The following is a 25,786-nucleotide window of genomic DNA, read 5'->3' as shown; positions in this document are numbered from 1 at the left end:
CAGGTGGGGATGGGATCTGGGTTTGGGGTGGGGGAAAAGGGAAGAAAGGTGAGGGGGATAAAGGGTGGGTCCCCATGTAAAAAAAATTGTTAAATGATTTTATAATTTTAGTTTTTAATATTTAATTAATTTTTTAATATTTTATTATTTTTTTTAAGCCACATCACTACTTAACAGAATAGATGACAGACAAACTGACGGAAGATATGACATGTCACAAATTCGTAAGATGAGGTATGACATTGTCAATTTTAAAAGATGAGGTAAGAAAGTGTCATTTGACCCATAATTGAGGTAGTATTTTGTACTTTACCCTAGTTTTAATATTTAATTAATTTTTTTAAGCCACGTCACTACTTAACGGAATAGATAACAGACAAACTGACAGAAGGTATGACATTGTCACAAATTCGTAAGATGAGGTATGACATTGTCAATTTTAAAAGATGAGGTATGAAAGTGTCGTTAAACCCATAGTTGAGGTAGTTTTTTGTATTTTACCCATTAAAATATTTATGACTTAAGCGTTGTGTGCTGTATTTGACAATTTATACGATGTACTTTCCTTCTCTTTTAAATCTTCGTGTTATATCGTAAAGTGAATTTTCTATATATTTAAGTACCTAGCCTTTATGACACGAATAATACGTCATAAATACCTTCCCACCTAAACTTCCCACCCCGCGCGTTCTTTTACTTTTCTTGAATCAAGATCCCGCTCCCACATAGCTTCCCCACACATCCCTTTATTTTTCTTTAATAAATGAGGAACCGGTAACCGGCTTGGACTGTTGATTTCAGATCCAAATCATGATATTCAATCTACACCTTTCATTTACCATACATATCTCAGGTTCTGTTTGTTTCTCTTTGCCTCTCTCACACAGTATCTTTCTCGACTTTCACTCTCTCATATTCGTATCTCTCATTTCCAGCGAAGCTCCTCCATCCGTCCCCGTTTGTCGAAGTGTTGTTGACTCACTCTCGTATCTCCCAATCCCAGTGGCCTCGATATCTCTCTCGTCTCCAACCACGGTACCACCATCATTTCATGTCGACTCGCGACTCTCTCCCGCCACCTGCACTTAACGGTCCTGACTCCTGACCACCATCTATGTTCCAAATAAGGTATGCAATTAGGGATTTAAGATTGAAATAAATTGGGGCTTTCTAGATTTAGGTATTTGAATTTGAATTTAGGGATTTGGATTTGGATTTGGTCAATTCTGGAATCAAATGTTAATTATAATTTGTTTAATTTTTGGCAATTTGAGCGCAAAATTAGGGTTTTGTTATTTAAAATGTTGACAGTAAGACCCTTTGTGAATTAGTAACCACTTAGTGCTTGTTTTCGATCTGTCATCGAATACAAAATCACATCTTTTGATTTTTAGTTTACAAGTCATCATAAGGAATAGATAATTGTAGAATTATAGTGCAAACTCTTGCTTTTCAGTTTCATACTTAGATCTGTTTCAGAATTCTGAAGAGTTTTAATTATGGTGTTGGGGATTTGTTAATTTTGCTCTCTCTCTCTCTCTCTCTCTCTCTCTCTCTTTGTGTGATTTGGTTGGGATTGCTGAGTGACTTGAGTTTCTTTGTATGCATGTCCCGGACCTCTAGGTCATATAGGGTACTCAACAAGGTTCTACTTTTGCAAAGGAGATGGAGATGTTACAGACTTATAGTGATACTGCATTCCAAATAATCTGTTTTGAAAATCCAAATAATCTGTGAGTATGTTGTGGTAGTAGAATAACACTGGGGCTTAGCCTAATACTTGAATTATCGACTTTGTTGCTTAGCCTAGTACTCTGTGAGTTTGTTATAGTAATAGTGTAGTACCTTGTTTAGTTTGTACTATCGGATAAAAATGATAATTATATTGAGTTCCTTTGGTATGATTTATATTCACTTATATATTCTATTTCTTTTTACTATTTTCAGGTAGCATTCAAGTCTTTGGTGAATTTTTAAACGAAGAGGTTGCAAATGTAGTGGTAATGAGTGGAAAAGTTTATACTTAATTTTATTAGTATTAAAGTCTTTATCAATTTCTAAGTTAACATTTTGTTTTGACTAGCTCTTAACTTACCAACCGAATCCATCTCCTTTGACTAGCTAGAGTATCTTGGTTGAGAACTCTTTCTGTTCCCAGTGCCTAGTTTCCAAAGACGAAGTTGAGGCAGGTTGGGAACTCTCTCTTTTTGTTCTTTTGTTTTAGTTCCCAAGAAAGTTGATTGGATTGAAGAAAATGGAACAAAAAGAAATGAAAAAAAAATTGAAATTTGTTGGTGCTTCTGTTGATGTTGAATTTGAAATATATTAAGACCCAAAAACCAGATAAATGGCTAACTTTGATGTAAATTGATAATAGCAAGCCAGTAGGTAAAAAAACAGTGAATCTTACCTTAGAATTTTTTGGGATATCATAATTGATAACCATGTCCACTAATCTAATATTCAATCTTCTACTTGCTGCATCAATTCTTCATGCGTGAAATGTTAGAGACTCATAAATTTATCTACTCGCAAGTATATGATTTTTATGCAAGTTATAGGAAACAATAAAACTGTAAGGGCATAATTTGTGTATATTTTAGTCATTTGATACATGTATGAGTGTAAAACAATAAAACTGTGAAGGCATAATTAGGAATTTAGGTTTGTATGACAATGATTAGGTTTCCTTTCATTATCACATTTCTTACTTGAGATTAAATGTGTATTTTTACATGTAGTAGTATAATGGATTTTCTTTTGCCCCATGTGCTTATGTCTATGCAGATAGAGATAGCAATTAGAGTGGTTCAAGCATTAGGAGTAGTATTTCACTCTCAAAGGATTTTGTTTGGAGGTGTTCAACGAAAAGTGAAGTCTTTCAAGTGACAAATTTCTTACTGTATACAAAATCAGCAGTAATTGTTGATGCTAGTCTTTGTTTACGATATACGATGTATGCCGTAATTGCTTTCACATTATTACGACACTCAACAAACGCCGTATCAAATATAAATTACGACACACAGGTATGCCGTAATTATTTTCGTAGTATTACAACATTTCATCAACGCCGTATCTAATACCAATTAAGGTGCGCAAGGCATGCCTTAAAAAGCATTTAGGACGTGTTTTGCTTAAATTATTCACAGCTACTAGAGAACGTCGTATTTGCCAAAACATCTTTTACAATAAGGGCTTTTACTGTTTGGGAGCACACGTCATGAACAACCGTTTACAGTCTGTGTGTGTCATAAAAGACCAATTCTGTTGTAGTGAAGGAATTTAGAATTGGTTATAATCCTTCATAACATGATGTACGTCCGTTGGCAGTATTTAAACAAACAAATGTTTTCCTTTTGCAAATCTCGGGAAAGCCATTTATACAAACTGATATGACCTTAACAATTCCTACGTTTATGCTTCATGTTTGGAATCCAACGTTATTGTTCAAGAAAATTTGAAAGGGCATTTGGATGTCTATATAAATCAAATGGTAGAAAGGAGATTTTATACAACAATTTAATTCATCTTTTTTATCTTTAAAATGTAGTTATTCTTTTGTTTGAAACAGATGAAGAGTTTGATTTGTGGTAAATTGATGATTGTGGGTGTATGAGAGTGTGAGGTATGAGTAGGGGTGGTTTTGGTACATTACCGTACCAAAACCTCTGTACCAATTACCATACCAAATATTTGGTACGATAAAATCTATTACCATTACCGTACCAAACTTTCAATATACCAAATAGTTTGGTTGGTATGGTATGCCAATGGTAATTGCCACTTTGTTTTATGCCACTTAGTTTGCCCAAAATTTAATATTTTTTAATTAATGTAGAAGTGTAAAAAAATATATAAACGCTCGTAATAACAAGCTTTACAACTTTCGTAAAGAGCTTAACTTTGAAATTCGCCATTATAATCATATAAATGATTGATCAAAATTTAATCGTTGATTGTTATTTACATTTATGCTTCATTTTTCTCATCAAATTTTATTTTTTTTGGATTTTCTTTTTTGAAACCATGATCTATTAGAGGATGCAGGAAGATGAACGGTTTGGATCGTTAATATTATGTTCAGAGTTTTACGGTTAGTAAAAATATTGCTTGATGTTTATAAAGGTTCTACAAACTATATGACATCAACTTATATTTCAGTTAACCGTAAATATCGAAATGTGATATCAAAGATCTAAACTGTTTATCTTCTTACATCCGGCAGATGATCATGTTTTCAAAAAATAAAATTTTAAAAATAAAATTCAGTAAGAAGAATAAAGCGTAAATGACAATTGACGATTAAATATAAATTTAAGGTTTATGGATTAAAGTGTTGGATTTTGAAGCTGACCTCTTTATGAAAGTTGTAAAGTTTGTCATTATGAGTGATTGTATATATATATTTTTTTTTTACACTTCTACAATAATTATTATTAATTTTATTAATTTTGCCATCAAATAATTATATGAATAAATACATAATATAATATTAATAATATTGGTAGGTACGGTATACCATCGGTACTGGTTTTGGATACCAGTGCCGTATCGAAATAGTATGGTACGGTACAAATACCGTACCATTACCAATTGGTACAAATTTTTGGTAATAATTTGGTATGGTATGGTTGGTAGGGCGGTTAGTATGGTAATTTGGTAAAAATTTCCACCTCTAGGTATGAGGGTAGTAATAGAAAACATGCGGGATGTGCTAAGATAAATTTTAATTTAAAAAGTAAATGTGAGTACAGTCAACCAAATATGGAGTGTTAATATAACAACCCGGTACTTGCTCTCGTTTTTGTGTAAATGTATTGCTATTTGATAACAAATTAAGGAAGCAAATTCTTATGCTATTTTGAAGTTGTTCTCTTGAAATTTTTCTCTTTTTCACTTAATTTAGTAAATATAAGTGGAAAGCTATAGTGTTGGTGCATAAACAAGTAAAAAGTGATTTTCGTTAGGAATTGTTATTAGCACTTCAAAAATCTATTTTGGTACTTCAAACTTTCCATAATTAGACAGAAAAATACACTTATAAAGAATGTAGAATATGATTTTTGAAATGCTAATAACAGTTTTCTTTCCGTTTCTATTATTATATGCCGCGTGAGCACCAATCCCATGCAATATCTGACACGTGTAACAATTATGACCACATGCGTATAATGGAGGAAAGCAAGCTCCTTTCATTACTACACCACATACTAGGAAAGGGCAAGATATTCCAGACAAGAACAAGATATCTCAATCACACAAAATTAGATACCTTTATATTCAATCACTCCAAATTTAGTAACTTTATATAAAATATCTTGTTTTAGACCGTTAAGGGTATTAATGGTATATACAAGACAACGTTAGTGTGAGATATTTAGGATCAACTAAAATGTAACGCAACAACCTTATAAATTATAATTGTTTTCACGCGTATAAACAACGGACACTATTTTATCTAGTGGTAAAAATTGAATAAAAAAATAAACGCAAAGTGTAATCTATTAATTTAAGAAGCTTCACAGACTGACATCAGCATTGCTTTAAAAATGCAGCCACCTGAAGGGTGAGGTGAACATTTCCTCCTCATCCAACTGATAAAAGACTTGCTTTAAAAATACCCTTTGCAATAGTTTTTCATCCTTTAGTAGTTTATTTGTAGTTTTCTTATTTTGTAGGACTAAATGCAAAGAAAGGAATTTTGAGCCTGAGTGGAGGAGTTTTGAGAGCTTAAAGATGGTCCATGAACGTTCAAAAGAAGATTGCGGGATATCAAAGCGATGCCTAAAACCCAGATGTGAAACAAAATTTGGAAAATCTGAAATGTGGGAGTTTCTGCCAAGCGACTTCAGTAGGCTGCCATTTATGCATTCAGAGAAACCAGATTGCATAGCACATATGGATGGAAAGCTAAGGAAGTCTTCCTTCCAATGGCGCTAGAATCATGTCAGTCCGATATTCGTCCAATGAATTATGGTCGTTTTAGTGAATAATGACTGCTGTCCGGATTTCAAAATTATGCAATCCGTTTTAGCTGGGGATTTAAACCCCAGCTAGAGAACCATTCTGACCATTTTTGTAGGAAAGTTCGTGCTTCCCTTTTATGCCCAATATTATCCTTCATATTCCTCACTAAATTGACAAGAGGAGGGTTGAGACCAAAACCAAAACAATTGGGATTTAAAGGAAGATTCCAAGCGATGAGGGGAAATAAAAGGAGACGGCTGCATGCCTGTTTTGGAAGAAGAAACGAACTCGGAAAGACGAAGGCAGAGAAGAGAAAAGACACGCATACCTTTGCTTATAGGTGCCATGTTTGTCTTCCTCTGTAACAGGTGTCTTGGGCTGGAGTTTTTTTTCTGTTGGCAGTGGTGTTGTTTATATACATTCTTCACTTGTGCCATTCATTTTTTATGTTTCTCTGTAAAAGGTAGACTCTTGGGTTAATCTACCTTACTCGAAAGTACGTATTTTCTGGGTGAGTTATTTCATGGAACTTTGTTCACCTGTGTAAGAGGTGGATTGAACCCTAAACCCTAAGACAGTAAGACTATGGTGTCCTACGTTCATTTTGGTGTTGCAGTGGAATATATAATCTACCTCAGCAACAGGTGTGAGTAAAGTTGGGGATCTGGTCCCTTGTGTTTCCCCATATGATAATCGATTAATGCCGGGTTTCTCATGAGCACGTACAATTAAAGTAAGAATTCGATTGAAGTACTTTTAAATGATTGAAATCGTCATGGGTGAAAACGTTTTTAAGTTCTAAAAAATACTTGAAGTATGTTTTGAAAGAAAAACTAGTTGTAAAAAGCACTCCAACTGCATTTTCAAGATTCACTTATATTTTTGTTATGAATCAATTCTAAAAACATTTTTAACAAAAACGTTTTTGATTATTTTGAAAACACTTCCATGTAAAATAAAATAAAGGGGACATAGAGCCACGACGTTCAGATTAACCAATGGGTGAGAAACAGGGACAAGGAAGGAAGGCCAAGTTCAGAAAGTTAACACCCAGGCCACCAATTCAACAGATCTATGAAACCCTGTATAAAGACACAAGTCAACTCATGCAATACCTGACACGTGTAAGGACTTATGGCCACAGACGTAATATGGAGGCAAGCACCTCACTTCACTGCTACACCACATACTAAAATAGAGCAAGATATTTCCATAAAAGCGCATATCTTAATCATACAAAATTAGATACCTTTATATTCAATCAATCCAAATTTAGTAACTTTATGGATAATGAACCTAAATATCTAACACTAACAGTGTATTATTTAGTACCATCAATACCCTTAGAGGTCTAAAACAAGATATTTTCCTTGGACTAAAATATAATCAAACTATATATAAATTATAATTGTTTTTACACGCATAAACAACAGACACTATTTTTTTAATGGCAAAAATTAAATGAAAAAATAAACGCATAGTGTCCATAGGGATGATGAATACACCTGGATAAATATCTATTACTTTGGGAAGCTCCACAGATTGACGTCATCATTGCTTCCCATATCATCCCAGTTCATGTTGCCACCAGCTGAACGGCGAGGTGGAGAGAGCAGAAGCCCTTCGGCCATACTATCAAGCAACCTTGGCATGGCGAACATTTCCTCCTCATCCAAGTAAAACGAGCTGCCACTTTGCTCCGCACCTCCACAGTCGCTTTGCTCCGCACCTCCACAATCGCTTTGCTCCGCACCTCCACAATCCTTCTCCCCCTCCATCTTCTCGCTCTCCTTCTCATCATCCCCATTTTCCGACACTCCGCCAAACTCAGCTGGCCTGAATGTCTCTGCAGCCTCCGCGGCCGCCCGCCTGATATCCACTGAATCAGTGGAAGCCGGAACAGGCAGGCGCCATGCCGAGTCTGCAAAATTGAGGCAGGCAAGCCTCCCTCTAAAGGCCAATGCCGCCACGTCATGCGCCCGAGCTGCCATCTCTGCCGTTGGATAAGTTCCGAGCCATATCCTCGACTTCTTCTTGTTCGGTTCTCTCATTTCGCACACCCACTTATCGTTGTTCCTCCTCCTCACTCCTCTGTAAACCGGGTGCCTTGTCTCGTTGAAAACTCTCCTCCCCGCTCGCTTCTTCGGCGTGCTGGACGCCAAAATGACCTCCTCGTCGGAGAACGAAGTTAGCTGGCTTCGAGTCGTGACGCTTGTGTCGGAACTCGATTCGGGCTTTTCGGCTGAATCGGAGAGTTGCCTGGTGATCGTGTTCATTTGTTCTGCTGCGTCCGAGAAAGCTGTGAGTTGAGAGTGTGTTTTAGTACAACTTTTAGGGTTGCAGGCTGAAAATTGGGGAGAGAGTGAGGTGGTTTTTATAGCTTTGGATTGGGAGGGTCTTGAGTGGGCCCCGGGTCCATGCGAGTTGCACACGGAGTGTGAAGAGGCCGCCACGTGGAGAAATGTTGCCCACAGAGGCAAGTTCCGGTGTTCCCATACACAAAAACAGAGTGGGACTGACAATGTAGAGAAAATATATAGAATGATTTTTGACTTGGACCATGTGAGGACCGTTGGAAGGTGGCAGAAGGAAACTTACCCAACTAAGTAATGTTCGTATTTTATTTTATTTTATTTTCAAATATAAATATACTTAGAAGATTTCAAAATTTAAAAATATTACAATAAAGCATCATCACCGCCTACAAAATAATAAGTAGAGCTCAAATACTAGTCCAAATTCATCATAACTGCACGTCATTTATTTTTTCTTTTTTGTTGCTGAAATTTTGGCACCTTTTAATGTCGATGTGTTGTGTGCGAACTATGTGCGCTATGGATCCCAGCTAAGTTCCTTGCCGCAACAATTTTCCGATTGTCCCTTTTTGGCTGTCTCACATGGAGGAAACCACTTCTTGATATATATTTGAATACAATTGTTATCTCGTACAAAATCTTTAAAATATATCAATTCTATATACAAACTTTTATTTTAATTGCAACTTTATATATTCGTTTATCAAATTTTCAATTTGACCGTTAAATCAGACTCTGTCAACTGTTAGTCACGCTCTTTTGTTAATGTGGGAGTCAGTAATATGTCACATAGGACACAATAGCAATTCACGGGTTTTGACACTATTCATAAGTTACGGTAAAATTAGGTTGATTTTGATTTATCTACCTTTTTGCCACTCTTCACAAAAATGGGTTGATTTTATTTTATTTACCGATTTGCCATTCCAACTTTTGGGCCTAATGTGGCCTGCAGTTTGGGCTTGGCCTGGTTTCAAATCCAACGGGTGAGGCTGAAAGATGGGTGGGCACGAGGGAGGAGAGAGGCACCAGGTGGGGAAATGTTGCTTGCATATATGCGCAAGTTCCGGAGTTCCCAACACACGCACACAAAAACTGACACAATGTGGAGAATATATAGATTGATTTGACTTTGACTATATGAAGACTGGGGACAGGTGGCAGAAGGAAGCTTACTGAAGTAAGATGGTGATTTTTAAGAAAGTACCGGATTTCGTTCCTAAGTTGATAAACGGCATAAGATGTCTTGCAAATTAGATTTACAAATAAGCTTTAGATTTGCATAATTCTTTATTTTGATTCTTAAGATTTGAAATAGATAGAATTGGTCCATAAGTTTGTCAACAATCAATCATTTTAGTCAGTCTGAGAAAAATCTCCATAAAATAATAATAAAATAACAAAAATACTCTAAATTTTAGTCAAATTATTTTGGTCTATTGTTTATTAAATTAAGAATAATTCTCTCATTTTGATCTGTATTTAACATAATTTTTCACCCAATGACCAAAATGATTGATAGTGGACAATTTCAGATATCACTTCTATTTATTTCAAATTTCAAAGATCAAAATAAAGAATTATACAAATTTAAAAAATTATTTTGATTGAAAAACCTTAAAAATATTATAATAAAGTATAAGTCGTTACAAATTAATGAGTAAACTCCAAGCACAAGGACCACACACATTATTTACTTTGTTTTTTTTCTTTTTGTACTGAAATTGGCACGTTTTGATGTGGATGTGTTACGTCCGAAGTGTGTGCTGTGGATCCCAGCTAAGTTCTTTGCGGCAATATTTTTGGCGGTTGTCCATTTTTGCTGTCCCACTTGGAGGAAACCACTTCATATATACATTAAATCTCATACATTTAAAAACAAAAATTTGAATATCATAGACAAACTTGTATTCTCGTTGCAATTTTCTTCTTCTGTTACTTAAATCTTCAATTTAACCGTTAAATTATGGTGCGGTAATTGTAAATCTCACTCTTTTGCTGATGTGGTTGTCAATAATATGCCACATAGTTGAAATAGAACATAGAATTTTTTAGAAATGTTAATCTAAGAAGGAAAATATTTTAAATATAATTTGTTTTAAAGAATAACCTAAACCACGCTGTCACTGAAATTGATGGCACCTCTGCGGATCCTTCCTATGCGGGGCCAGCGGACGGTTTTATCCTGGCCGTTCATGTGCAATCCTGCGGCACAAATTAGTTCAATTATTTTTTCACTTTGTCAAGGAACCTCGCCGTCGTCCGCAACCCAACCCTTGCCCGCGACCTTTTCGCCACCGAATTTGCTGGAAGACTGACCTTCATATCTCCAGAAATCAGAAGTTAGAGAAAAGATTCGATGAAATTATGGTGTATGCTAGAAGACTGACCTTCATATCTCTAAAAACAGAGCAAAAACCAACACCTCACCACCCTCAGTTCGAGAACCAAGTCACGTTTGGGTTCAACTGCGAGTGCGAGCTCAGCGGAGATAGAGAGGTTGGGGATTTTGTGTGAATTGTTGGGTGAGGGATGAGATGGGTTTGTGGGAAGAGGAGGTGATGAAGATTGAGGGTTTTAGTTGCACCTGGTGAGGCAGATGGAGAGACTCTGCCATTAATTTGGTTGCATCGCTTGTTTGGGTAGAGAGAGACGGTGAGAGAGAGAGGGCCGGTGGGTGGGTTCAAGGAATCATACTGCTCACATGTTGAGGCCGTTCTGAGCTATCATGACATACCCTTTCTCAAGAAGGGGAACCTTGCACCAATTCTTAGCCGTTTTGAAACGGTCAAGATGCTCGACGGGTGAAATTGGTCATGAAATTTTCTGACCAAGTCATCCTAGATTTGCACCGAGTTTTACGGCAAGTTGGTAGGTGACCCAAGTCAAGGAGAAGTTGAAAAGTTGCAAATTGTGGAAATCGACATTGAGCAGTAAATTAGCAGTATGCTACAACGAAGAGAGGCTTGCCTCGCCTAAGAATAATGAAAATGGCTTTTTTTTTTTTTTTTTATAAGAAAAATTAATGAAGATACTTTCAAATCTTTGCAATTTAATGAAAAACCATCCACTAACTTTATTTGATGATAAGAGACAAAATAAAAAAATAAAAAAAAACATAGAAAACACCACATGCGTTGGCGCGCATACACCCCACACCATCCCCAATTTCCACTCTGTTTTATCTCCATTGTCAGCTAACATTAAGCCATTATTATTATTATTTTTTGCTTAGAATAATAGAAAGACTTTAAATTGAAGTACATTTTCTCAATTTTATTTTTGTGGTGTTGTTTCCCAATAGTAGTTAAGATGATGAGAGATTTTTCAATGTGCTTAGAACACAGAGTGATACACCATGTCTCTATACAAGTGGTGAGATTCTTGTGTTAAAAAATAAAATTTCCCACCACTTACATAATAACACGTGGTATAGAAAGTTAAGATTGTAGGTGGAGGAGAAGAGGAAGCCGCAAATGGGCGTACAATAGAAGAAAATTAAGTAATTGGTGTAGAAAGTTAAGAAATTGAAGAGATACAGGGAAAATTTGATCAGTAACGAAGAAAATTAGAATAAGAAAATGTGTTTGGAAGGTGTGAATGTGTCAAGAAAATTCAAGAAGAGGAGAGAGAGAAGAATGTAGTACCGTAGAATTTCATAAACAGTGTAGTATCATTAAGTTTCATAAACAATGTAGCACCATTAAATTTCATAAACAGTGTAGTATCGTTAAGTTTTATAAACAGTGTAGTAAGTTTCATAAATAGTGTCATAATTTTTTATAGACAGTGTAATAAGTTTCATAAACAGTATAATACCGTTAAGTTTCATAAACCGTGTAGAAAGTTTCATAAACAGTTTGTGTAATGATGCGTGGATCCGCATGTTAAATTTTTTTTTTATATTAAAATTATGTCTTTTTCATTAAAATTTAAGTTCTTTTATCATTTTTATTAAAATTTAACGGTTTTTCATTAAAATTTAAGTTTTTAAATTAAATAAAGTTATAACATGGTTTTTTATTAAAATAAACTTAGCCCAAGCCATTTTCATGAAAATTCTATTTTTTTATTGTTTTAGTTTTATTTATTTTAGATATTTTTGTTTTCTATTAAAATAATATTTTTTTTAAAATAATGAACTTACATCTTTTCTTAATTTTTTTTTTTTGAGGAATATTGGAGTCCTTAAAATAGTATTGTATGCAATGAAAAGTCTTTATATAGGGACTAAAATATTAAAAAATATTATTTATTTTATTGGAATATTGTGATCATTGATAAAAGCTAAAAAAAAATATAAAAAAATATCTCTACAATTGATTTTTTAAGAATTCTTTTTTTTTTTTTTTATAAAAAAAACCCACAAGAGAAAACCAAAATGACAAACTCTCACGTGGGTGGGTTCAGAAAACAAGAAAAATAACAAAAAGAGTAGCAGTTGCTGCACAATATGCACCATACCCGCAATTAAAATAGGGCACGGTCTTTGAGTCCTTATTTGAGTCCTCATATTTGAGAATTTATTAGATGTATTTGGTGAGCTCTTATATATTGGAGATACTTGGAGGATTTCAATTCCGATTCATTAGAAGACTTTTGTCCCTATATTTAAAGACTATATGGTTGTGTGAATTATGTTTACAATCTCCATTGGAAATGTTATTAGATATAGCAAATAACACGTGCATTAGAGGGGAGACATTACATACACATAAGCGAGACAATAGTGGAAATAACATTAGGGAGTGTTAGGGTTAGTTTGATATTGTTGTGTTTAAAAAAAAAAAATGTTTCTGTTGTGTTGTAGGAATAAACAACTGTAAAATAAAGCAGTTTATTGTTTTGTAAACTTTTTTTTTTTTTTAATAATAAAAGTGCTTTTAACAGAAAAAAAAAAAAAAAAAAAAGTAGTGTAAGAGTGTTTTGTAAACCTTTATATAAAGTTGTTGCGACATGTCAAATGACTAAAATGAATATGATATTAAATGTAAAATAATAATTATTTTATATATTAGTAGTCTCTCTAGAAGCCTCTCATCTTTCTTTTCTCCATCTTCATTTATTAATAATCTATGTAGAAGTCTCTCGACTCTCCCCCCTCCCCCAATTTTCTGTCTTTATTTATTTTTCCTCCTTCTTCATCTGGCCGACATAGCAACTGCCATTGGAGCAAGTCTGCACTCTGACGCTGTGGCTACGCCAATTGCACTACTCCTCTCAACGCCGTCTTTGATGGGTTGTTCTTCAAGCTCTCTCACCTGTCTCTCTCCCTAACCTCCTCTCTAAATAAATTCCGCGGATCTTGATGAGATTGAGATTGTCGGATCGGGCGCGCGGCATAGACAGAGAAGGAAAATGTTTGCAATTGTTCCATATCTTATGCAAGGGAACAAGATTGAGTCAATTGACATCCCTTATACTGCTTGAAGATGAACTTCTGCTGGGAAAGGGAAGATGAATCTGACCAATTTTGGCTTAGTATTTGTGTGGTAATCTTCTCACGAATTCGTAGTTTTTTACCATAGTTGTAATGGAAGAGAAATTTTTTATTTGAGTCTGATCAGATTGATGGATTAACGAAGAGGATTTACGAGTTTGGTCAGTTGGTAGCGCCATGGGGAGAGAAGTGATGGAAGATGATAAAAGCATTTGGGTATGATGTGTAAATTATTTAATTGCTTAAGGTCATTTTGGGTATTAGAAAGTTCGCCTCTCTCGAAATCGGTTTGCGTAGGTTTGCTGCTTTGACTTTTCGGTTTTTTTTTCACCCGAATTGTGAAAAAAAAAAAAGTTGCTTTCTAAGAGGTTTACCAAACACTAAAAAGATCATAACTTTTTTTGATACCCACTATCTTTAAAATCACAGCAGTACCAAACTGTACTTATTCATGCGTAATCCATTACGAGGAGAGGTGTGGGAATGAAGTCAAGAAACTGTTTGTCGACAACTAATTCGAGTCTTAGACAAGGGTTTACCCATGGGGCACGAGGACAATGTGGTTAGTTTTTTGGGTTTCCATGTCTATAAATCCAGCGTCCCATTCGAAATGCTTTGGGTTGAATTGATAGGGCTTTAGAATGTCCAACCTCTAATTGGCAATGGATGGAAAGATTCAAATTTTTTTGTTTTTAACAAACGATATTATCTATACAAAGGAGGGGAGGGGCGAGTTTAGCCTCATAATAGGCTAGCAATAATATGGTTCAAATCTGCCTTTGGCGATAATCGAACTTAGGAGTAAAGAAGAATATTACTAAACTGTAGTACTAAGTGATAGATTCAAATCATTTATTTTTTCTAATAGAATGATACACTTACACTAAGGAGTGAAAAATTGAGTTAAGTCATACACCGAATCTGTCATAATAATTTGGTATCGAACTCACAATTAATGGGAGTCGAACCACCTCACCACCTCATTTAAGTGACCAATCAAGTCATTTTAAACTGTTGTAAGGATTTACTCCCCTAAAGTAAGATCCCTTAAGTCACTTGAGTATTGCACATGGACAATTCTAATACTCATGGACAATTCTCGTTAATACCCTAACAAAGTTTAGATAAATGTTTGATTATTTCACCCAAATCCAATTTTGTCCAACTAACAACTCAGGGTGTATGATGGTCCAGCCCATCAATTTGATCCAGCCATTGTTTAGCTTTATTGGGCTGCTCAGTGAGCTGTATTGGGCTAGTTCATTTGATTATCATCAGTAAGATAGGAATTAACCAAATTAGTATAGTTTAATTTTATTTAAAAAATACTTTAAAATAACTGAAAGTGTTTTTGGTGAATTTTTGTTTGTTTGTTTGTTTGTTTGTGTGTGGTGGTTTGATGAGGTGGTGATAGTGCTCTTTTAGTCTTAAGTAATGCTAGGGAGACTAAATTTGTAGAAAATTTTGTAAACTAAACGACGTGGAAGTTGATGATTAGATTATTACTTACGTGTTGATGAACGTAATCATTTCTTATTGGTGACACCTCATTTAATTCACAAATTTAGTCTACCTAGCATTATCCTTTAATCTTATGAGTTGTTGTAGGATTTTAACTATTAATACATTTTGGCTAGAGATCATTCTTAGTTTTAGGTTCATATGGACACCCTTTTTTTCTCGAAATTCTCTGGATGCCCAAGATATGTTATGAGTTTTTTTTTTTTTTTGTTAATTTTTTTTTTTAAGAATACCCTTTCTTTTACTTAATTCGATTGTTTTTCTTTGTAGGTTTGCTATAGGCCGAAGTTACTGAATCATTATAAAGGACAGGGAGAGGGGCAATAGAGATAGAAGAGAGAGATGTGTAATTTTGAGGTGTGTATTATTCCATCCAATTGTGCCTTTATTTATAGTAGTAGGGAAAGTAAATTCCTTACCCTTAATAGGTTTACAACTCTAATAGGAAAATATCTAGTCTAAGAGAAATGGTAGGATCACACAAGGACATCCCATATATGATAGGATTTACACGATCATATTCCTAAACAAATAGGACTGCAACACTCCCCCTTGAATGTGTAAATACTCAATTAAAATGACACATTAGGTCTTCAGCAATGAAGTAAGTACAGTTGATGAAGTCATTGACATAATAAGCGAATGCAAGTCTTAGGTCAACAAAAGAATGTATAAAAGGTAAAACTCACAAAACCTGGATGTGGCAAAACCCAAGGTGGGAGAAGAATTCATAAACTAAGGAGAAAAGTAAGTTGCATTAAGTCAAAACTATATGTCTCTTGGACGCAAGTAGAAAAGTTTACAAAGGTATGACCAACCCAAGATGGGTGCCTAGTCAAAACCTAGTTAGGTAGCAAAAACCCAGTGAGAAAAATGCTCTTAATCGTAGGGAAAAAGAGTACATAAAGATCAAGTGAGTATACTTATGGATACTCTCCCTAAGTTTGACAAAACTTCCAAATGAGAACTACAAAGCATTGCATATGAATAGTTAGGCATACCAATTCCTCGGAAAACTTCTAGAAGGTTGACTTTAGCAGTGACGTTGTGTAGAGGTTGGCAAGGTTGTTAAGGATTAGCTTGCATTCTTTCAGTTTCTTGATGCTTTGTTGATGTAGATGTAGACCCAATATGTCTTGGCGTTGACTTTGTTGATGTATCATGTCTTGGTCGGGTTGATACATGCGACATAGTCTTCATGGATCGTCGTTAGGACTCAACGATGAATGAAAACAGCAAGTACTTCGAATATGCTCAACAAGAGCTCTTAACCATGTTTCACGTGCGGCATCGTGAAGTGCGGTGAGTCTTGGAACAGTTTAAAGATTTCATAGCTAAGGCCATACCATGGACCTCTAAGATATTGTGATATTCTTAACGGTAAAGACATTACCATTTGTGGATGTGTCTTGTGGTAGTTTGATAAGTAATTTGCGTCAGCATAACAAACAAGGCAAGCATCATTTCGAGGATCAAGGGGGTCGGATCTGTTTAAGATGCGTTGGGATTAGCCCAAATCGGTAGTACATTTAGGTAGCGGTAAAACGTCTTTAATACCAATTTAGTGGTTGCTGGGTAGGCGCGGTGCTGCATCTTTACTAATAGATCAACAACGAAGAAGATGTCCTATTTAACTCAATGAGCTAAGTAAAACAAAGTGCAAAGTTGAACTTAGATATGGAACTTCGGATTCCATAACCTCTTCAAGGGTCTCATTTGTATATAGTGTTGGAAGATCATAGGTATGTTCAAGGGTAAAACCTTTAGGGTGTAGTTCGACAGGTAGACCAAAGTACCATTAGAACAACACTTCAACTTCAGGTTAAGGCATAAACGAGTTTTCCCAAGATCCTTCATCTCAAATTTCGTCTTTAGATGTGAGACAATTTTCTTAAGCTCTTCTAGAGTCTTAGTGAGATTTTGTTAATGACATAAACTGCAACTCTAGCAAATTGGAATAAAACTTCATAGTTTCACACGCAAGGGCATAATTTCATATCCCTATATGATCAAATAATCATTTAGACGGGTATACCACATCCGATGGATTGTTTCAATCCGTAAGTGAACACCTCAAACGAGTTGAGAGTATGTTTCGTGGTCTAGAACTATTTGAGCCAGTCCATGTAATTCTTTGAGAACTTATATTTAAATCTCCATATTAATATCCCCATGGAGAAACACTAACCACATTTTATAATATTATTGTCAATCATATAGAGTTTGAGAGAAACCTTAGGCCGTAAGGTGTACATAATATCGCACTACTTCATTCATCTCATTACGCTTCCTTTCCCACTTGTAACACAATAGGGTTATCTTGGGCATCGTAGGAATGATAGATCCAAAAACATTTTGGTAAGGAATTTAACCTTGATTGTGATTTCGGTTGTCTAATCAGTTCTACATTATCACTAATTAGCGGAACGCTGTTCGATATCTTCGCTTTTCATTTATGTCGGTAACTACCATATAATTGAAAACATCATTAGGGGATGTTGACACGACGTTCGTTAAGTATGTCTATCATTGTAGGCATGTTTGTAGCTGGTATATGGTACGTTATGGCACCGCAACTTGGCACAGGGAATGCACACCCAAAATGCTTAAATACGAAAACATCAGGCTCGTACCATTTAACCAACTTGAATGCCATAAATGGTTGGGTGGAAATGGGCTTCAAGGTGGACCAACATAACTACGTAAAAGATTGCATGGCCCTAGGCAGAAACCGAAATCTTGGTGTGTTTCAAAGGTTCGGGCAATTATTAAATTGCGCTTTATGATCACTTTGCGAGGCTGTTTTGGGGTGAACATGGGAATTCGATGTCCAATTATAAACCAAAAAGAAATGAAATACTTGTCGAAAACCTTCGGCATAAACTTTTTGGCGTTATCCAGTTTTCTAGACTTTGTAGGGTGGTGATCCCTTAAAATTAACCAGGAGGTTTAGTAGCAATGTGTGTGGACAAACATGTGACCATTTTGTCGATACATCAACCAAAACCATAAGTATTAATATGGTTCGCATTTTGGTTGGATTAGTCCACATATATTCCCTTGAATCCACCATGAAAAGAAGGTTGTTTCATATCTTTGCAGTGGATGATATAGAAATCAAATTTCCTACGCGCGAGCTTGGAAAAGTGTACTTATAAGCATAAACCCTTACTTGGGGTAAGAGGAAGCGTCGTAGAATCATTGTTTAACCTAAGTGTCCCAAAAGGTCGTGCCAAAAACAAGTAAACTGCTCAGTCACTGGGCTCCAGGCTGGGCATATGTGGTGTGTTCTGAGTTGAGAGACAACTTATTGGCCCCAAAGCAAAGCTTTAGGTTCATTTTTTGAGGTGGTGCAAAAATATTCCACTCCATTTTCTTCAGTGGTTTCATTTATGATCATTGTTCTTTCGATCCTTAAAAACTCAACAACATTCTTTCGGAATCAGGAGAACATAAGGTCTCTTAAATGGTAATGTAGTACCATTCATATGACGAGGAGCATGCCATGCTCTTAATCAACTTAGATAAGCCTAAAGTCATTGCAAGAGATGTGATTTAGGTGTAAAGTTAGTGTGCGTAATATTGCAATCATCCAGACAACTAACTTTCCCACATTCGTACTTAATCACGTGTTTAATTGAATTCGGTCACATGTATATAATAAACATGATTCAATTAACTCATATTCGAGGACAATATCGCTAAGATTATCCATAACGAAAACAAACACCAAATGTGAATCTAAGAACATAGAAAAATGTTTGCAAAGTAAACCAAAGTTACTAAGGGGATTCGGCCAACAAGGCCATTCATGTCAAAATTCTGCTCTTCCAATGGTGTTTGGTGGAACAAAATTAGTCTCAATATTGACTACGAGAATGATACTCCTAAACAAAATTGGTAGGGGCACAAACTGGTGTATAACCAATGATCTCTTCCATTAAGACAAATAGATTCTACAGGGTTGAGGTTTGGGAACATTATCCCCTATTCTTGAAGTTTTAGGCCTAAGGTGCCAACGATCATGCTTCAAGCATGATGCCATACTTTGGTCGGCCTGATTATACAATACGTTGTAAAAACAAACTTGAAATTGGATTGTGAAAGAGACAGACCCAGACTTGGGTTTGAAAGGTTCCAGCTGAAGTTGGAGAGGTTTGTTCGGTACGTTTCTGCTAAAGCAGAGCATACATTTCAGTGGGCTTTGACTGAGCTAGGTCGAGCCATCTGGTAGACTTCAGCCGAACTGGGTCTATACTGTTCGGTAGACTCCAGCCGAAGCTGGGTTTATACATTTCTCTTATATTTGTGGTAGTAATTAGATTTGAGAATTTGGTAAACTTCCGCTCTCTATATTGTTGCTTCTGGAGCGAGTTAAAAATATGAGAAGATGAGAAAAATATTCTCTCGTCAGAATTCTATTAGATTTATAAACTTCATAATTGTACTCATTTATGGATGTAATCATGGTATGCTTCATGCAATATCTTTCATGATTAGACGGTCCATAGAGCGAGCCAAAGAGCCATGGAATCCTTGTTCGGGAGGTATTTCCGTTTGCAATGCTTCGGGCATAAGGCTTCGAATGAAGATTATGGTGGAGGCTTATTCAGCTCTTTCATGCCATTATTGGTTGTAATGGTTTCTTAGCTTCTTGATAGTCAAGTCGAGATTCACGTCTTGTACCCACATAATGTAGTTTTTGTTACAAACGACCAAATCAATGAAATCGAACTTGTGACGGTTCGACAATCCACTAAATGGAGGAACAAAATTGTGAATAGTGTATGGGAAATAAGACATCCATAACAATCAAAGTTAGAACATTCGGGTCTAAGACATGATTTTACATGAAAAACTTCGGGTTTCCATGGGTGTATTGTTTTATGAAAACTTCAAGTTTCAAAGGCACTAAATTCAAAACTACAGGTTTGAGTTTAGTTTTGAGCTTTTGGTTCATAAAGGAGGTACCTGTAAGAACACATAATATAATTTACAACAAGTGTAGTGGATTTAGGTTGCTCTACGAACTCAAGTATGAGTGCTTCAGGACTACGAAACAGAGTCAGCGGTTCAAAGAAAAGAAATAAAATATTGAATCTTTAATGTCCAAAAGTGGGCTTCAAGCCAATAATTTTGAACGTCTTGTTAGATTAATGGACTGCTGGTCACTTTTACTAAATTCAATAGATCGGGACTGTGGGTTGATCGTGGAAGCAAAATAATGACATGCGGGTCATATTAGTTTTGATTGGCGGCAAGCCGAACAACAAGTGAATTATAACTTAATTAGCGTTAACAAAACGTTCCAAAAATTATATGGGTATGGTTATGAAGTGGGAAGCCAAAATATGGCCTTGGGTCGAAAAGAGTACGCACCCCCCAGCATGTGGTTGCTGGTTGCTGTTGGTCAAGGCTCTGCAACAAGCTGCAGGCCTTTGGGCTCGGGATAAGGGCAGCAACAGCAGCCTATCAAGTTACAAAGCAGCGGGCCAAGCTGGGAGAAAAACCCAACAACGCATGGATTGCTGGATGGTGGATTGAGGCGCGTAGGAAGCCGAACGAATTGTCGGCTTTGGGCAGTGGCGCCAAGGAAGCCTATTGGCTGCTTGCTTCAAATTTTTTGGTCCAAAACACAAAAGCCCAGCGAAGTTGGCTTTTGAGAAGCAGGCCAAGTCGTGAGAAGCCCAACAAAGGTTGCTGGCTTCTGGAATAGACAGAGGGCGTTAAGCCCATGCATTAGGGATCCAAGCAGCAAACCTGGTCCAATTTGAGTAGTAAGCCCAGAGGGCTGCCCTGTCGCTGACCTAAGCTTCAGGCTTGGCGTGGTTCTCATGGCGTCGGCACGGCGCAGCTTGAGGTCGCAGTTCAGTAGCTAAAAACCCTAATTTTGTTTGGACTCTAGGGTTTGAAAAACCCTAATTGCTTATAATTTCTTTCGATTCTTTTGACTTACAAATTTCACATAGCAAAAATTGCGTAATGCATGAAACGTGTGTGTATATATATATTGACAAATATATGAAAAATATACAATATATATATATATATATATATATATATATTGATAAAATAATTTGATTGGTAGAAAACAACTGAGGCCTTGAATTTGTAGAAGATTCTTCTCGGAAAGCCGAAATTGGATGTCCAATGCGTAGTATCACGTCCAACAAAGAAAAATTAAATTGAATCAATAGCATGTAGATCAATTCAATAGAATAATAAATTAATCATAAAAAGAATGATTAAAATGTAAGACTCACCTGATTGAAGATCAAAACTCTCTTTAGCGCAGGGTCAAGAGTGTGCTGATAACATGTTGTAGGCCTAATTTACTGAATCATTATAAAGGACAGAGAGGGGGTGTGGCGGCAATAGAGAGAGAAGAGAGAGAGATGTGTAATTGTGAGGTGTGTGTTATTCCCCCATTGTGCCTTTATTTATAGTAGTAGGAAAGCTAAATTACTTACCTCAATAAGATTACAACTCTAATAGGATAATATCTAGTCTAAGAGATATGGTAGAATCGCACAAGAATATCCGATATATGATATGATTTACACGATCATATGCCTAAACAAATAAGACTGCAATAGGGTTCTACTTTTACCGTTGTATACCTAGTTTATTTTCAAATGCACAAAATTAACTTGAAGTTTAAGAAAGTGGGTTGCTATCCGTGCATGTATTGGTAACTTCACTTAAACACAATTACATGTGTCAATTATATTACTGAGCCTTCTCCACTGGAGCTTCAATGCAACGTAATAGCAGAGTAACTCGTAAAAACACAGAAAAAACTTGTATACATTACTCATCTTCGTACTTATCAGTGATGTCGATCGATTTCTTCTTCCATAGTGGTTTTTCATCGAACTTTACATACGAGGAAGTGGAAAATGGTTGTATATCCTAATAAATAAGGGTTCTACTTTTGGCATGGGATGCAGCTGGTTTTAGCACTTTCCTCTTGGAGTAGGATTCTCTTCCCTCCTCTCACTCTTCTTTTTGTTTTATTCTCTATACAAAAAATTCAAAACAAGATGTAGACGTAGTGTAATCGCAACTGTTTAAATAGGAGGGGATGAAAAGGGAGAAAGATTAGGAGGAGAGTGAATCCTACTCTCTTTCGTCCTACTGTCTACATTGATGATCTTTCTGGTAGTTCTAGACAGAGACCCATTTGTTTGGGCTCTCTAAATTAGTTGTTTCTTTGGTGTTTTAAACCTTACAAGGAAAATCTCAAATTTTTCTAGATTAGAAGTGTTAAAGTTTTTGAGAGATGGGCCAAATGGTCTAAGGATGTGTGGTGTTTTATTTTAAAAGACCTCATTGTAATTTTGAATTGAATCACTTGTATATAAATTGTAATTTAGTTTGTCAAATCTTCAACGTGGAATGTTCATCCAGAAGTGCCCCATCTTGAAAAGTTAAAGATGAATCAAATTGAACAAATGAATGCTAATACATGTTTACAATCATGACCACTACAAATCAAAAGAAGATAATTATAATTGTGATCATTCAGAAGCCATCTTCCGTGGACCACTATAGTTGCTGAGTTTGAGGACCTCTCAGCCTTCTGTGAGGGGAGTTCGTTTCTTCTTCCCGGGGCCCCAAACATATAAACATTGACATTGTCTTTCATCCTTTCAAAATTATGAAGGCTCAAGGATGTGACTGTTTTTACATTGAAAGCTGTTCCCCTAAAACACAGACATTTTGGGACGCTAGCCTTCTATTGTCCTTTTCATAACTATATATAAATGTTTTTCCCTTTTCGTTTTTAACCCCCTTGTGCTTTTTACCCAAGTCGAGTCTTCAACCAGATTGTGCCCCTAATTATCCTAACCATATTTGTATATTTGTCTTTTTTTTTTAGATTATATTTAGCGTTAGTGCATTTACATGCATTTGGAATAATCTTAACCATTTTATTAATCTGATGGTCATTAATTATTCTACGCCATGCATGTAATATCCAACTAAAACACTGTATCACTCATCCTTTTCTTGTTAAACAAGAGTCCACAACATCCTCAACAACCTTCTTGAGTTGGTTGTAATTCACATTTAATACTCTATCCTTGTTTATCAGATTGTATTGGGAGGTTTGTACTCCCTTTAGGACTCTATGTAACATCAATATACTTGAAACTATATGTGTAACAATTCAAGGAATGGAATAGAATAACTTCCACAAATATTTGCCGTGTTTTTTCTTTTTGTTTCCTGCAGCACAGTGCTTCTCACGCTGCACTTCTACATTTCTTCTCGATCGATCTCCTAGTGACTTGAAACCGTCGATCACTTTCATCAGAATTATACTCAAAATTTGAATCCCTAAACTGATATACAGCTTGTACAAATTAAGATAAGGTATTACTCTAGCCTTCATTTGTATCAGATGACTCTGAACAACTGATGGATATGAAATCTATTAGGGAACCCGCCTTTGGGTCAGATTGATCACTCATCCTCTTTTCCCAAAAAAAATAAAATAAAAAGCAATAAACCGTAAGGGTTCAATTACTTATCTCAGATAACTTTATGACGTATTTACTAATCCGTAATCAAATTGAGAGAAATTGGATTGAGGGAGAATTGGATTGAAGAGGAATTGAAATGAGGTGGAATCAGAATCAGATTCTTGTTGAACTTGTTTACTAAAACTGTCTGGAATCGGAGTAGGAATAATGTTAAGTCCATATAAGTTGTTTACTAATTCACTTCAATCGGAATGAAAACTAGGTTGATTACTATATTGCCCTTACATAAATAAATTATTTTCATACTAATTAATTAAATTTATATAATAAAATTCATCTATATAAGCATATATAAATAGGTTTTATTTATTTATTAAAAGATGGCAAGAATGATGTTGAGTCCATATAAGTTGTTTACAAATTCACTTCAATCAGAATGAAAACTAAGTTGATGACTAAATTGCCCTTACATAAATAAATTATTTTCATACTAACTAATTATATTAAATTCTTAATTAAATTTATATAATAAAATTGTCTATATAAAAATATATAAATAGGTTTTTTTTATCTGTTAAAAATGACATAATGAGTGTCAAATGAAAGGCAATGTTGGGATAATAAGAAATAAGTATGGGCATAATAGGAATAAAAGAGGAATTCAAATACCTCACAAAACTAGGGAATCCCGTTCCTCCAATTTCAGAAATTGGATTCCTTGTTTTGTGTGGGCTCCACTACTCTTTTGATTCCTTAATATTTAGTAAACACCGGAATACTCCGTAATCGGAATTCAATTCCCTTTTCTTATTCCGATTACCCTTATGTAAATGTGCCATTAGAATGGGAAAAGTAAGGAATGGGTATGCGAAGAACTCATTCCCATTAATTTTATGTGGTTAGTAAACAACTTAATGGGAATGAGTTCTTTTTGAGAACAAGGAAAGTGCCTCTGTGCCCTGGAATGCACTTTCCTTGTTCTCAAAAAGAACTCATTCCCATTAAGTTGTTTACTAACCACATAAAATTAAAATAAAAAAGTAACGGGTTCTCATTGTCATTGTTTGCTAACTCTAAAGAATCGGAATGAAAACAACTTGATTACTAATATACTCTTGCATAAAATTACTCAAATCACTTTAACAATAATTATACTGCTATAAACTTCTTATTTAAGTGTGACTGTGTAAATCTTAGATTAGATTTGATTCTAATTATTCTTCCCAATTAGGACTTGTATTCCTTATTGGAGAAAGGATTTCTTCTATCTCTTATAACTATAATTAAAGGCACTGTGTAGGGGGAATATCATCATCCTCTACATAACCCTACAAACACATCTCTCTTTATTTTCTCAGTGCCGCCGGCCCCCTCTCATTGTCAGTTAAATATAGGCCACAACATGTTATCAGCACACTCTTATTAATGCGCTTCGGAATCTGACTTGGAAGTTTTTTTACATCAAACCAATTCACCAATATCATCACGCAATCAGGTTCTTTCAAAACAACGATTTTTATCTCGATATTTTTGCAGCCTTGATAGCATGAACATTCACCATAATGCATGACTCAGCTTTACGTTTTTTTGAATTTTAGATTCTACATAAATTGTGTATGCATTATATCCATAATTGTTGAATTATGTGAATTGATATTGCCATGAATTGCATCATATATCTGATCAGACATTGAATTATTTGATTAAATATGCATTGAATTAATTGAAAAGAAAAAAAAATGAATTTTTTTTAGGGTTTTTCGAACCCATGACCGAGCCATGCACAGAGCCATCATGCTCCACTAGGAAACCCTGACGCATATGGCATCCAACCCAGATGCCCTAACTCGCCTGCAGTGAGACCACGGCCTTGCTGTACAAATTTCTGGCAAAATCCGACATGTTGTCGTGATTTTGAACAAAAATCATTGAAATTCCAGAAGAATTTCATTGAATTTGGGTGAAACTCAAGTTTGAATTTCATGGGTTTCCCTTTTTCTTTTTCCCCCGACATCGAGGTACCTTTTTCGTCACTAGGAAATGGCTCGCCG

At 35.5% G+C, this 25,786-nt stretch overlaps 1 long non-coding RNA gene and 1 pseudogene across 1 annotated transcript; one reads left to right on the top strand and one right to left on the bottom strand.

Annotated features, from left to right (window-relative positions):
* Nucleotides 1–846: 846 nt before the first annotated feature.
* Nucleotides 847–3,054, top strand: LOC137723673 (uncharacterized). Its single transcript, XR_011066943.2, has 4 exons — nt 847–1,128; nt 1,948–2,000; nt 2,084–2,189; nt 2,788–3,054. It is a non-coding gene; the product is annotated as an uncharacterized LOC137723673 (long non-coding RNA).
* A 4,292-nt stretch (nt 3,055–7,346) lies between these two features.
* Nucleotides 7,347–8,331, bottom strand: LOC137723338 (dehydration-responsive element-binding protein 1A pseudogene; annotated as a pseudogene).
* Nucleotides 8,332–25,786: the final 17,455 nt, after the last annotated feature.

Source organism: Pyrus communis, chromosome 4, assembly GCF_041283825.1.
Source record: "Pyrus communis isolate YQ-2024b chromosome 4, ASM4128382v1, whole genome shotgun sequence".
In the NCBI taxonomy this organism is placed as follows: Eukaryota; Viridiplantae; Streptophyta; class Magnoliopsida; order Rosales; family Rosaceae; genus Pyrus; species Pyrus communis.
This window is presented reverse-complemented; position numbering and strand designations above follow the sequence as displayed.